This window comes from Lissotriton vulgaris, unplaced genomic scaffold, assembly GCF_964263255.1.
Source record: "Lissotriton vulgaris unplaced genomic scaffold, aLisVul1.2 SCAFFOLD_2942, whole genome shotgun sequence".
Lineage (NCBI taxonomy): Eukaryota > Metazoa > Chordata > Amphibia > Caudata > Salamandridae > Lissotriton > Lissotriton vulgaris.
This window is the reverse complement of record NW_028251710.1, coordinates 1-12631: the sequence shown is the minus strand read 5'-3', so window position 1 is coordinate 12631 and position 12631 is coordinate 1.

Here is a 12631-nt window from a genome sequence, read left to right as displayed (position 1 = left end):
GAGTCTCCCTTCCACTTTTTGCTGATGTGCCTCCGATGTTTTGCTGGTTTTCCGATACTCAGGGCACTGCGCCACGGCTGATCCGTGCCGCAGTGCAAGTGCTCCCTACTGTAAATTGTACATACGATTGGTATCCATGATTGGTGCATTGGATTTACTGTTAGTCCCTCGTAAAGTGCACGAGAGAGTGCCGGGGCTTGTAGATGCCAATACTGCTGGTGGGCCTGCAGCGCTGGTTGCGCCACCCACCGAAGCAGCCGTAAAGATGTGTCTGGGAACTGCGACCGCAGAACCCGCGTGCGGTCTCGTACTGTCACGCTAGCTGGGCAAGTGTCCCCACTTGCCAGCACCGACCCTTCCCTTGACTACATATTAGTCACCCCTATGGTAGGCCTGCGGGCAGGGTGCGTTGTAGGTGCAAGGTAGGACAAGCCCTGATGTGCGCGGCATGTCCTAGTAGTGACTTACAACGAAGACCGTATTTCACTATTGAAGGCTACCTGCTCCATTAGGCCAGACTGAGCTGCGAGGATTATTACACCCTATAATCCCCGCAGGCTCAAGGAGCATGGTAGCGAGTCATGTTTAGTATGCCTGAACTCAGGATGATAAGATATTTCTTGTAGTCAAGTTTATTTTAATATCCTGGGTTTGCAAATGCTACTTTTAGAAAGTTAGCCTTTGCTTGCTTAACCATTTCAGCCGCCTCTGCTGGTATGTGTATCTGACTGTCTGGGATGTGTGAGTGACAGGGCTGGAGGGATGGCAGGTGGTGAATGCGCAGATTACACCTTAGTGGGAGGTAGGAGTGCCTCTTGACTCGAACTGTCACTGTGCTCGGCCACCACAATGCTGGCTCCACCCTCCTGGGGAGCGGCGGATGACTCTGCCGGCACCTGGCCCAGGAAGGGCGAAGCCCCCATCAACAAGGTACTCTGGCCACCCCTGTCCGGACAATGCTGGCTCCACCCCCTGTGGGGCGTCTGATGCGCCTGCCCCTCACACTGAAAGCAGAAGCCGGAGTACACCCGCGGGGGTACTCCAGAACTGAGAGTGGCTATGCAAAGGCCCCCCTGGCCTGCAAGAACAAAAGAATTGGCCTATAAAAGAAGGAGCCCTGCTCCTTGAAAATTAGATCCGGTTTGGGCCACAGAAGGACTCTGCCCTACGAGAAGGACCGTGAGAGACGAGGAAGGGTGCTGACTCTTGCCTGTGTCTGGTGCCTTGCTGCTGAAGGAGAGGAAGACAAAAAGACTACGAAAAGACTTTTGCTCTATTTGTGCCAAACTCTGCTAGAGAGATCTCCAAGGGTTTGCAACTAAACTTGCCCCCTGACCAGCGTCCCAGGACCAGTGGACGCAACCCCCCTTGGAAGAAAGCGACTGCGGGTGCTGACCATCGCCGCAGCACTGACGAAGGAATCTCCTCTAAGGTTTCAACGCCCTCCCGACCACCGTGACCAGGGCCCAACGCAACAGCGGAAGCAAAGTAAGGACCAGCCGCCGCTGGCCCGAACACCGTGACCGCAACTGCACCGGGAGCCCGAGAGCAAAGCAAAGGAGGACCCGTCCGGTCCGAGCTCTCGAGGTGACTGCATAGCGAGCAGTCACTCACCTGCAAAGACGGACAGTTGCCCTACGAGAATCCGCAAGGTCGGTAGCCTGCCCGACAGCCCAGCTGTGAGCCCACAGCTGCACCGGCACTTGGCTGGGTACGTCCTGCACTTGGGGACCGTACTGCCACTTGCCACCACCGCACAGCCGCCGCCTCCAGGGTTGGAGCGGACGACGAGGAGAGGACCCTGCCGCCACAGAACACCGCTGCCCCGGACGACCGCTGACCTGCTCAGCCGAAGAGCCGCAACGACCAGCGACCCCCGGGAAGGCAACGCGACGTGGGACAGATCCCCTGGAAGCCGCCGGCTCCACAAGGACTTTGAGTAACACTGGCCTACGGGCCTCAAGAGAACTTCTATAAGAACTGTGGTAACCCGAATCAAGCAACCTGCAACCGTTTTCCATAAAGTATATTGACTGTATTCACAAGCCTGCTTAAAATCTATATAAAGATATATATTTTTACAGAATACAGTCTGGTCTCGTTGTGTGGTGGGTTGGTTGTAAAGGTGTACTGTTGCAAGTGTTTAACCCTATGTGCCCCAAAGATTAGCCTGCGACTGCTTAAGCCACACTACCTAGAGGGTAAGCAGAGGTTGTCTGGAAGGTAACCCTCAGCCCTGACGAGGAAGAGAGAGTCCCTGCTTGTCGCTAGTGCCACACTGCGCCAACTAGAGCCTCCCCCTTCCTACACTGTGACTCAGACATTCATCCGAGACATACATTGCCCCATTCTCCAGTGACCTACGGACTCCTTAATAAAGCAGAAAAAGGCAAACTAATACCTCCTATTTAGGAAGGAGGCCATTAATGTGCCATTAATGTGACCCACTGTTTAAAGAGTGTCGGTGGTTGAAGGTGGGAGCCACCACCACCCCTGTTTGAGGTTCTTCATCTTCAGGCTGTCTATTGTGAGAAAGAGAAGACAGATAAGAGAGCTAGAGGGAGGAAAACACTGACAAACGGGCAGAGTAGGAATAGGAAAGAACCAATAGGAGTGAGAAAGGGAGGCAAAAAGTGTAGGGTGGTAGAAGAAAGGGGAATTAAAACTAGGAAGAGTAGCAGAAGGGACAATTAATTAAAACTAGGTAATCAGTGACCCCCACCATTTGGACATACATTGCCCCATTCCCCAGTGACCTACGGACTCCTTAATAAAGCAGAAAAAGTCAAACTAATACCTCCTATTTAGGAAGGAGGCCATTAATGTGCCATTAATGTGACCCACTGTTTAAAGAGTGTTGGTGGTTGAAGGTGGGAGCCACCACCACCCCTGTTTGAGGTTCTTCATCTTCAGGCTGGCTCACGTGAGAGAGAGAAGACAAATAAGAGAGCAAGAGGCAGGAAAACACTGACAAACAGGCAAAGTAGGAATAGGAAGAACCAACAGGAGTAAGAAAGGGAGTAGAAAAGTGTAGGGTGGTAGCAGAAAGAGGAAGAAAGGGGGAATTAAAACTAGCAAGGGTAGCAGAAGGGACAATTAGTTAAAACTAGGTAATCAGTGGCACCAGCATTTGGTTGTTCTTTTTGTATGTTATGCTATGCATAACTTGACAGGAGCTATATTTAAAAGGTTGATGTATTTAACGCATCCAATATATGATTCTCAGTTACATTTTAAATACCTTCCAACTCGTAACTCCTAACCGTGCGCAAATATGGCTCAGTGAGTTAAACGCTTTCAAATGACATCTGGTGTGATGTGCAGATGACACTCCCCAATTATGATGAATGCCAATCCAGCCTTGCTTCTTTTTGAGGTTTTGTAACTATAATTAGGGCAACTGGAATTATGCGGCAGGGGAGGGCCTTATTATGCAGCAGGGTTGAGTAAATTATGCAGCAAGAAGAGGCACATTATGCGGCGAAATGTGGCACGTTTTAAGATAGTATTATTCAATATTTTGCCATTTTTACACTTGTTAACACTCTGTGGGCATTGTTTGCACCTCATTAGTTCCAAATTAACACCCAAATATAGCAGCCAGCAACAGAAGGGTTGCCAGTCAAAGTTTGCAAAGAGCTTTCCACTGTGCGGCAACACCTGTTGCTACATTTTTAGTAACTTTTTAACTGATGGAACTGGAATAGGTCTGGCAGTTGCAAGAGTTTCAGCTTTTAGCATTGTAAATGACAATGCTTTTTATTTATGTTTTAAAAACCAAAACATAAATTAAAGGCAATGCCATTTGCTATAGCAATAGCTCAAACTTGCGTAAAAGCGGGACGTATTGCATTGCAAATGCTTGTTTTTATTCCTCAGTGCAATACGCTAACATGAGGCACAACCTGATCGAGAGTCTGTGCTCGAGGTCGGGAAAGCATCCACTGTGAGGCATCAACACCTGTGACTGATGCTTGCCGGTATTCATCCCAGCAACAATTCCACTTCCAGACGTTGCACCTAGAAGAACTAAAGCACTAAGGGCCTGAATATGAGTTTGGTGGGTGGGCTACTCGGTCACAAACATGAGGGTTATACGGTCCGCCAAAGTACAAGTTCCATAGGATAAAATGGAATTATAATTTGACAGACATGATATCCGTCACGTTTGTGATGGAGTAACCCTGTCCGCCAAACTCGTAATCAGGCCCTTAGTGCCTGATTACGAGTTTGACAACGGTGAGACCACAGCCCTCTTCCTCCTGGACCTCTCCGCCGTCTTCGACACCGTCTGCCACCGCACACTACGGGCACGCCTCCACGCCGTAGGGATCTGAGACAAAGCCCTGGAATGGACCACCTCCTTCCTTTCTGGCAGAACTCAGAGCGTCCACCTCCCCCCATTCCGATCCAAAGCCTCCGAGATCATCTGTGGCGTACCCCAGGGCTCCTCCCTCAGCCCAACACTGTTCAATATTTACATGGCCCCGCTCGCACACGTCACCCGACAGCGCAACCTCAACATAATCTCCTATGCCAACGACACTCAACTGATCCTCTCCCTCACCAAGGACCCCATCACCGCCAAAACCAACCTCCACGAAGGAATGATAGATAGACAGACAGACAGACAGACAGACAGACAGACAGACAGACAGACAGACAGACATACAGACAGACAGACAGATAGACAGACAGACAGATAGATAGATAGATAGATAGATAGATAGATAGATAGATAGATAGATAGATAGATAGATAGATAGATAGATAGATAGATAGATAGATAGATAGATAGATAGATAGATAGATAGATAGATAGATAGATAGATAGATAGATAGATAGATAGATAGATAGATAGATAGATAGATAGATAGATAGATAGCCTGACAGACAGGCACATAGACAAGCAGACAGACAGACAGAAAAGCAGACAAACCGACAGACAGACCGAAGACAGGCAGCAGATAGATAGATAGATAGATAGATAGATAGATAGATAGATAGATAGATAGATAGATAAATAGAAAGACTGACAAACAGACAGATATGGAGACAGACAGACCGACAGAAGACAGTCAGTCAGTCAGTCAGTCAGAATATCTTTATTCGACTTAATTAAAGTCATACAAAGAAAGAAAACATTAAAACAGCACGTTTAAAAAGTATACGTTGCGGTCATAACATTTAAAAACATCTAAATCGATACACATTTTAAATACTATTTACACATAATTAAAAGGTATGTATATATATAAAACAGTGCCTATAATGTAATTTCATACGTATAGTAAACTTTTAGGGCGGAGGTTTGCCAGCAACTTTCGCCCTAGCTGCCGCGACTAAAAAATTTGCAAGACCAAATGCTATGCATGGGTTAGTCATAAGCTGTAGATAGAGCAGTGCGGGTCTCACCTGTGTGAACCCAGCATTTTTGAGTAAGGGGAGCAAGTGTTTTTTCCTCTGCTCATGAAATAAGCTACAGAACATGATGAAGTGCATAGTGTCCTGCACAGAAAAGTGGTCGCAGCTGCAAAGGGCGGCTAGTTCTGGCTTCTGCCAACCCTTAAAAGAGCCTAGGTGAAAATGAATAAGGTTGAACCTTAGTTTAGTTAATAAAAACCTATGGTAAGGGATAGTTACGAAGTGAAGATAAGGGGCCAATTGAGAATCGCTCATCAATAGAAAGTGAGCCCTAACTGCCGGCTTCTGAAGCTCAACTGCCTCACGGCTTGCTTCCTTCCTTTCTATAAAGGCTTTTTTTGTTTGGACTATGTCGCGGGTCGTGATTTTCTCAGGGGAACGGAAAAGTTCTGGGCGACCCAGGTCTGAGAATGATTTACTTAGATAGGCCAGCCAAGGAATTTTGCTCTGCTTGTCCAGTGATAGGACGTCCCTCAGGATTTTATGGTTCAGAGGTAAGTCAGCATTTAACCACATTTTCAGCCACAGGATCAGGGGTGCAACACTTAATAGGTCCGACAGATATGGCAGCCCAACCTCCTTGTGAATGGAATAGGTGGGGGTTGATTGGGGGACAGAGAGAAGGGATCTTATGAATCTGTTTTCTGCTCTCTGAATGGGGTCGAGGTTTACATAACCCCACAGAGGAGATCCATAAGATGCGATGGCAACAGGCTTACTTTTGTGTATCTTCAACAACGCTTCCATTGGCCTGGCACCCAATTTGCCAGCAAAGCCCAGGAGTGCGGAGGAAGATCTAATTACTGCCAACCTCTTTGCATTTATCTGTGGGCCCCAAGTACATTTTTGATCGAACAGCACTCCCAGATAGGGAAATGTGGTTACCTCGGACACAGGGGTCCCCCTGCAGAAGAATGATTTGTGTCTTCTCTTTGCGCCCTCTATACCCATGACCATGGTGTGGGATTTAGATGCGTTAACCTTTAGATCCAGATTTTCCATAAAGGAACCAAAGGCGTCAAGAAGAATCTGCAGGCCAACACCCGTACGGGCTATCAACACGGCATCGTCCGCGTACAGGAGTGCCGGGATGTGGGTGTCTCCTGCGCGCGGTACGTCCGTGCCCCTGCCCCTCAGGTGTGCCCCCAAGCCGTTAATATAAATGGTGAAAAGCGTAGGGGCCAGGATGCAGCCTTGGCGTACTCCTTTGAGGGATTTAAATGAGGAGGTACACCTGCCATTGTTGGACACTCGGACAGCTGCGAAAAGCTCCTGATGTAACGAGGCCATATACATGACTAGGGCTTCGTCAATTCCCATATCTAACAAAATCGACCATAATTTGGACCTATTAACGAGGTCGAAGGCCGACGAAAGGTCCATAAAGGCCAGAAAAACTGAGCCCTCCTTAGCCATTGTATACTTAGATATGAGTAAATACAAATTAATGCATTGCTCGATCGTGCCTTTACTCTCTCTAAAGCCATATTGTAGGTCGCACAGCCTGCCACATCCCTCAACGTTCTCCCTCAATCTTACTAAAAGAACTTTCCCCAAAATTTTTACGGTGGAGTCCAACAGAGATATGGGCCTATAAAATGCTGGGTCGTCCCTCTGGCCTTTGTTTTTATAAATGGGAACGATAATAGAGTTAGCCCATGAGGCGGGTGCTGCGTTGGAGTTTACTGCATTAAACACGTTAGACAACACTCTCGACCACATTTTAGGGGAGAACATAAAAAAGTCGGCCGGGACTCCATCCGGGCCCGGAGCCTTATGTTTGGTGGTTTCCATAAGCGCCTTTTCTACTTCTTGGGGATTAAAAACAATGGGGTTAACATTCCCATAAGAAGGTAAGCGACTATTAATGTCCTCTACGGCTGCGTTGCCCCCATACACATTTTTAAAAAAGGATAGCCATTTTTCCTCAGTGATCACACAGTCCATTGGTAAATTATCATCTTCCGAAAAAAGAGGGTGCTTGATGATTTCCCAGAATCTTCTGCTGTCCTTAAGCACTGACGCTGAGAGGAGTTCCTCCCATGTTTCGCGCTTAATGGAGTCTTTGCGGCTCTTTACAGCTGACTTATAGATTTTCCTTAGCCTCGCAATTTCCTCTTTTGGTCTTGGAACAATTTTAAGAGCCGCCAGCAGGTCTCTATGTGCCTTTGAACATGCAGCGTCGAACCAACGCTTATGAACTTGAGTTCCCGAAAGAGGTTTAGCTATAAGATCATTCGAAACCTGTGCGCATATTTCCTCGTAGGCTGAAACCAATAGGCTCCCTTGAGTATCAGGATTCTGACACAACTCAGTCTGCATTTTAATCTTAGGGAAGCATTTTTTGTAAAAGTTTTCCGGGATCACCTTTGCCCATTTTATTCTTCTATCTTGATCTGTGGTCCTCAAAGAGGAGGCTGAGTTTACGATTGATGGTGCTGGACCCATCTGGCTGCCCCACGCCACTTCAAGAAGCACTGGGTTGTGGTCACTGAAGTGGGTTTCCACCGTCCTGTATGCCGTGATAAGAGATAGAATACCAAGAGAAACGAAAATATAGTCTATCACAGAACCATGCTGGCTACCGTTAAAAGTTGGCGTTCTAGCGCCGAAATTGGGCTCATAAAGGTTATGAGTAGCCAGTAGGTCTTCGAGCTCCTGTCCCTCTGTGGTATGTTCGAAGTGGGGCGCAACCAAGGCGGCGTCCTCATCATCACATGCTACTATTCCCTTACAGGCTAAATTACATAAATGAATGTTAAAATCACCTAGTAAAACTAACTCAAATACAAAAGAGATATTCTGTAGGACTGAATTTAAAATGCTATCTAAATTAGCGATATTTCGACCATTATAAGCACAGTTACTTGAATTATAGAAGTTGACATATAAGGTCCTGCTAGTTTTATTGATAGTCCTTTCAACGATCAATATGTTATCAGATTCAGACCTGATCTGTCTGTAACTTCCTTTTAGATCCACGGAGAATAAGAGCACCAGGCCGCCTTTGGCTCTACCCATTCTACTAGGAACAGCAGAAGTTGCAAAACTGGTGTACCCATCCCACCAGATATTGCTGGAAGTGTCCCATGTTTCTTGCAGCGCGATGATGTGGTACTTTGAAATAAATCTACACCATACTGGGTCCTGGCGTTTGGTGCTTAGGCCTGCCACATTCCAACTTAAAATCCTACATGACTCCCTAATAGTCATAGGTTCACTGCCACTCTCAGAGTCACCTTCCTTAGGAACTTGTGCTGATGTAACCCTAGTAGAATTCACATGACAGCGATGCTGTGTCATCCCGCTGATAGTGCCCACATCAGGAGCAACGTCTGACCCAAATGCAAGTGTTTGCTGACCACGAGTGATGGGTATATGTGGCTCTATGACTGCATTAGGCTTGTAGGAGCTTTGGAGTTCCTCGATGTTTTGGCCCTCTTTGCGTGGGTTCGAATTAATTGGTCCAGAATTGTTTGGGTTAGATCTTGATGCAAGTCAATCACAGGTGTTAAGGTCCGATAAGGGGCCAAACCTATTGCCTGTGGTGAAGCCCCAAGCAGAAGGAGTGGCTGGGTGGGTCTGAACAGCATGAGCTTGATTCCACTGATGATGTGGGGTGATTGGGTGGCCCATGGCCGGATCCATTCTGTGCCACCGTGTTGGCCTGATACCCCGTGCACTGTATTCGTAACCGGGTTCGCCGTTCATCCACCCGTTAAGGCCGAGCACGTGCGGGAGAGCCGGGGGGATGAGCCGCTCGTATGGGTAATTGGTTCTTCCTGGCAGTTGCTGCGATGCAGGCAGAAACCGATCGCTAGTAAATCGGGAGCCCATTGCCCCTCCCCAGCTGCTATTGTTCCTATACTTTGTTGGCCTGTTGGTAGTGGCTAAAGTAGCAGATTGGTTCTCGTTGTTAAAAAATCTGAGTGTTAACGGGACTATGGATCCATTACGCCGTTGAGGCGGAAAGAGATTGGTCAGGATTTCGGGGAGAACATCTGCGTTAGTGAAGTTTATAATGACGCAGTCTCCCTGGAACTTTTTCGGCTTGTTGCCAATCCAAGGTACCCTCCTGGTCGAAACTATATCACCTGCCAATTTATCAAACCCTTCTTGCGCCATGTAAATGTTGTTAGAAAGCCAATGTAAGGCTTTGTCCTTGAGATCCTGGTTGGACTCTGTTTTATCTTGTGACAAGACAGGAACGTTGGCCAATACCAAGACTAGCGGTAAGGCTTCCGCTATAAACTGGACCGGGCTGGCCTCTTGGTTACATGCAGCTGTTGCGTCAGTGGTGGTGGCGTGAGAGCCCCCAGTTGCCGCACTCTGATTCGGGGCTATTGATGTTAAGGATGGGGGTGGGTGTGGCAAGTCTGATTGAATGGGCTGCGCACTACTATCAGTAGAGGGAACATCCTCATCCGTAGATATTAAATCTGCGACGAGGGTTGAAAGGTTCTCTAATTCCTTAGCCAAGTTACCATAAACCCCTCCCAATTTCTTAACTTCGGCGGTCAATTTGTCCACTTTCCCGATCAGAGGCTTTATAATAGTTTTGATCTTGATATCCATCATTTCTTGGATCCTGTTGAAGAGATCATCATCGGATATGCGCCTAGACTCGAGATCTAACTCATGGTCTGTGAGGTTACCCGTCCTTCTGAAGGGTGGGGTGGCTGGCTTCTTCCTCCCCTGTTGTTTCCCCCCTCTCTTGGCTGCTATTTTCCTACATGCTCTAACAGCGCGATTAGGGGGAGACTGGAGCTGAGGGGCCTCGTCTATGACGTCTGTCTGGATGCTTGTCTCGGTGGAGGCGTCGTCAGCTAAATCTATAAGATCAGCGCTGTCCTTGGCAGAAGTCGAGTCTTCAGTGGCTTCAATGTGATTGATAGGAGAGTTAGGGCCAGAATCTGCAGCAATTGACTGTGCGTTTCCTATCAGGGAATCGGACATTGCTGTGCTTGTGGACGGGCTATCTGCAAGCAGCACTGGCGATTGGCTTAGGCCCAGAGATTGCCTTCTCTTGCTGTTGATGCTGGTTACCACTTGCACTAGATATGAATCAAGGGTGTTTACAGCCTCGGCAGATTGAGGAACCAATTTTTTGCCCATATTTTAGGTTGATGTTTGTAGGGTCAAAAACTCGCGCTGTCGGCTAGACTATGGCCGGATGACTTGCTGGTCTTGGCGGGTAATGCTGTGTAAGGTGACCGACTAGAGGGAATTGACTAGCTACTGTGTTGTTGGACGAAATTTACTCCCAAAGTAAGGAACCAGACAGCCGTACCTCAAGCCCACGTGGTCGTCTTCAGAGGGGTGGCCTAGCCTGGCCTTGTCGCGCCTCGGAGGGCCTCAGAGGGCCCGCCCTTTGCCCGGGCTTCGCCCGGGCGTCCCGCTCGCGTCCCGCGACGCGGGTGGCTTGCTTCCTTTGAAGCCCCTCCTGTCGCGTTGAGCGCGTCAGGGAACGCGCCGCTGCAAAGGCTCACGGGAACTGTAGTCCCGGAGCGGCGGCGCGACTGGCGGCAGAGAAGTGCTGCTGGCGCTGGACCAAGGATGTTAGGCTGGGACTGGTCTCCTCGTGGCTCTCTCTCCTGTGCCCCCACAAAAGGTAAGCCTCTTACTGCTCCGGTACTCGTCTGGTCAGGACCCCCTGCTCCGCCGAGGGCTTGCTTCCTTTGAAGCCCCTCCTGTCGCGTTGAGCGCGTCAGGGAACGCGCCGCCGCAAAGGCTCACGGGAACTGTAGTCCCGGAGCGGCGGCGCGACTGGCGGCAGAGAAGTGCTGCTGGCGCTGGACCAAGGATGTTAGGCTGGGACTGGTCTCCTCGTGGCTCTCTCTCTGGTGCCCCCACAAAAGGTAAGCCTCTTACTGCTCCGGTACTCGTCTGGTCAGGACCCCCTGCTCCGCCGAGGGCTTGCTTCCTTTGAAGCCCCTCCTGTCGCGTTGAGCGCGTCAGGGAACGCGCCGCCGCAAAGGCTCACGGGAACTGTAGTCCCGGAGCGGCGGCGCGACTGGCGGCAGAGAAGTGCTGCTGGCGCTGGACCAAGGATGTTAGGCTGGGACTGGTCTCCTCGTGGCTCTCTCTCCTGTGCCCCCACAAAAGGTAAGCCTCTTACTGCTCCGGTACTCGTCTGGTCAGAAGACAGTCAGCTGCTTGACAGATAGAGAGATACACAGATAGACAGACAGGAAGGCAGACCGAAAGAGAACAGACAGACAATGAATAGATTGAGAGATAGATAGACAGACTCACAGAAAACAGACAGCTGATAGATAGATAGATAGATAGATAGATAGATAGACAGACAGACAGACAGACAGACAGACAGACAGACAGACAGACAGACAGACAGATAGATAGATAGATAGATAGATAGATAGATAGATAGATAGATAGATAGATAGATAGATAGATAGATAGATAGATAGATAGATAGATAGATAGATAGATAGATAGATAGATAGATAGATAGATAGATAGATAGATAGATAGATAGATAGATAGATAGATAGCCTGACAGACAGGCACATAGACAAGCAGACAGACAGACAGATAAGCAGACAAACCGACAGACAGACCGAAGACAGGCAGCTGATAGATAGATAGATAGATAGATAGATAGATAGATAGATAGATAGATAGATAGATAGATAGATAAATAGAAAGACTGACAAACAGACAGATATGAAGACAGACAGACCGACAGAAGACAGTCAGCTGCTTGACAGATAGAGAGATTCACACATAGACAGACAGGAAGGCAGACCGAAAGAGAACAGACAGACAATGAATAGATTGAGAGATAGATAGACAGACTGACAGAAAACAGACAGCTGATAGATAGATAGATAGATAGATAGATAGATAGATAGATAGATAGATAGATAGATAGACAGACTAATAGAAGAGAGATAGCTGATAGATAGACAGACAGACAGTCAGATAGATAGATAGATAGATAGATAGATAGATAGATAGATAGATAGATAGATAGATAGATAGATAGACTGACAGAAGACAGACAGATGATAGATAGATAGAGAAATAGAAAGACTGACAGACAGACAGATATGGAGACAGACGGACCGACAGAAGACAGTCAGCTGCTTGACAGATAGAGAGATACACAGATAGACAGACAGGAAGGCAGACCGAAAGAGAACAGACAGACAATGAATAGATTGAGTGATATGTAGACAGACA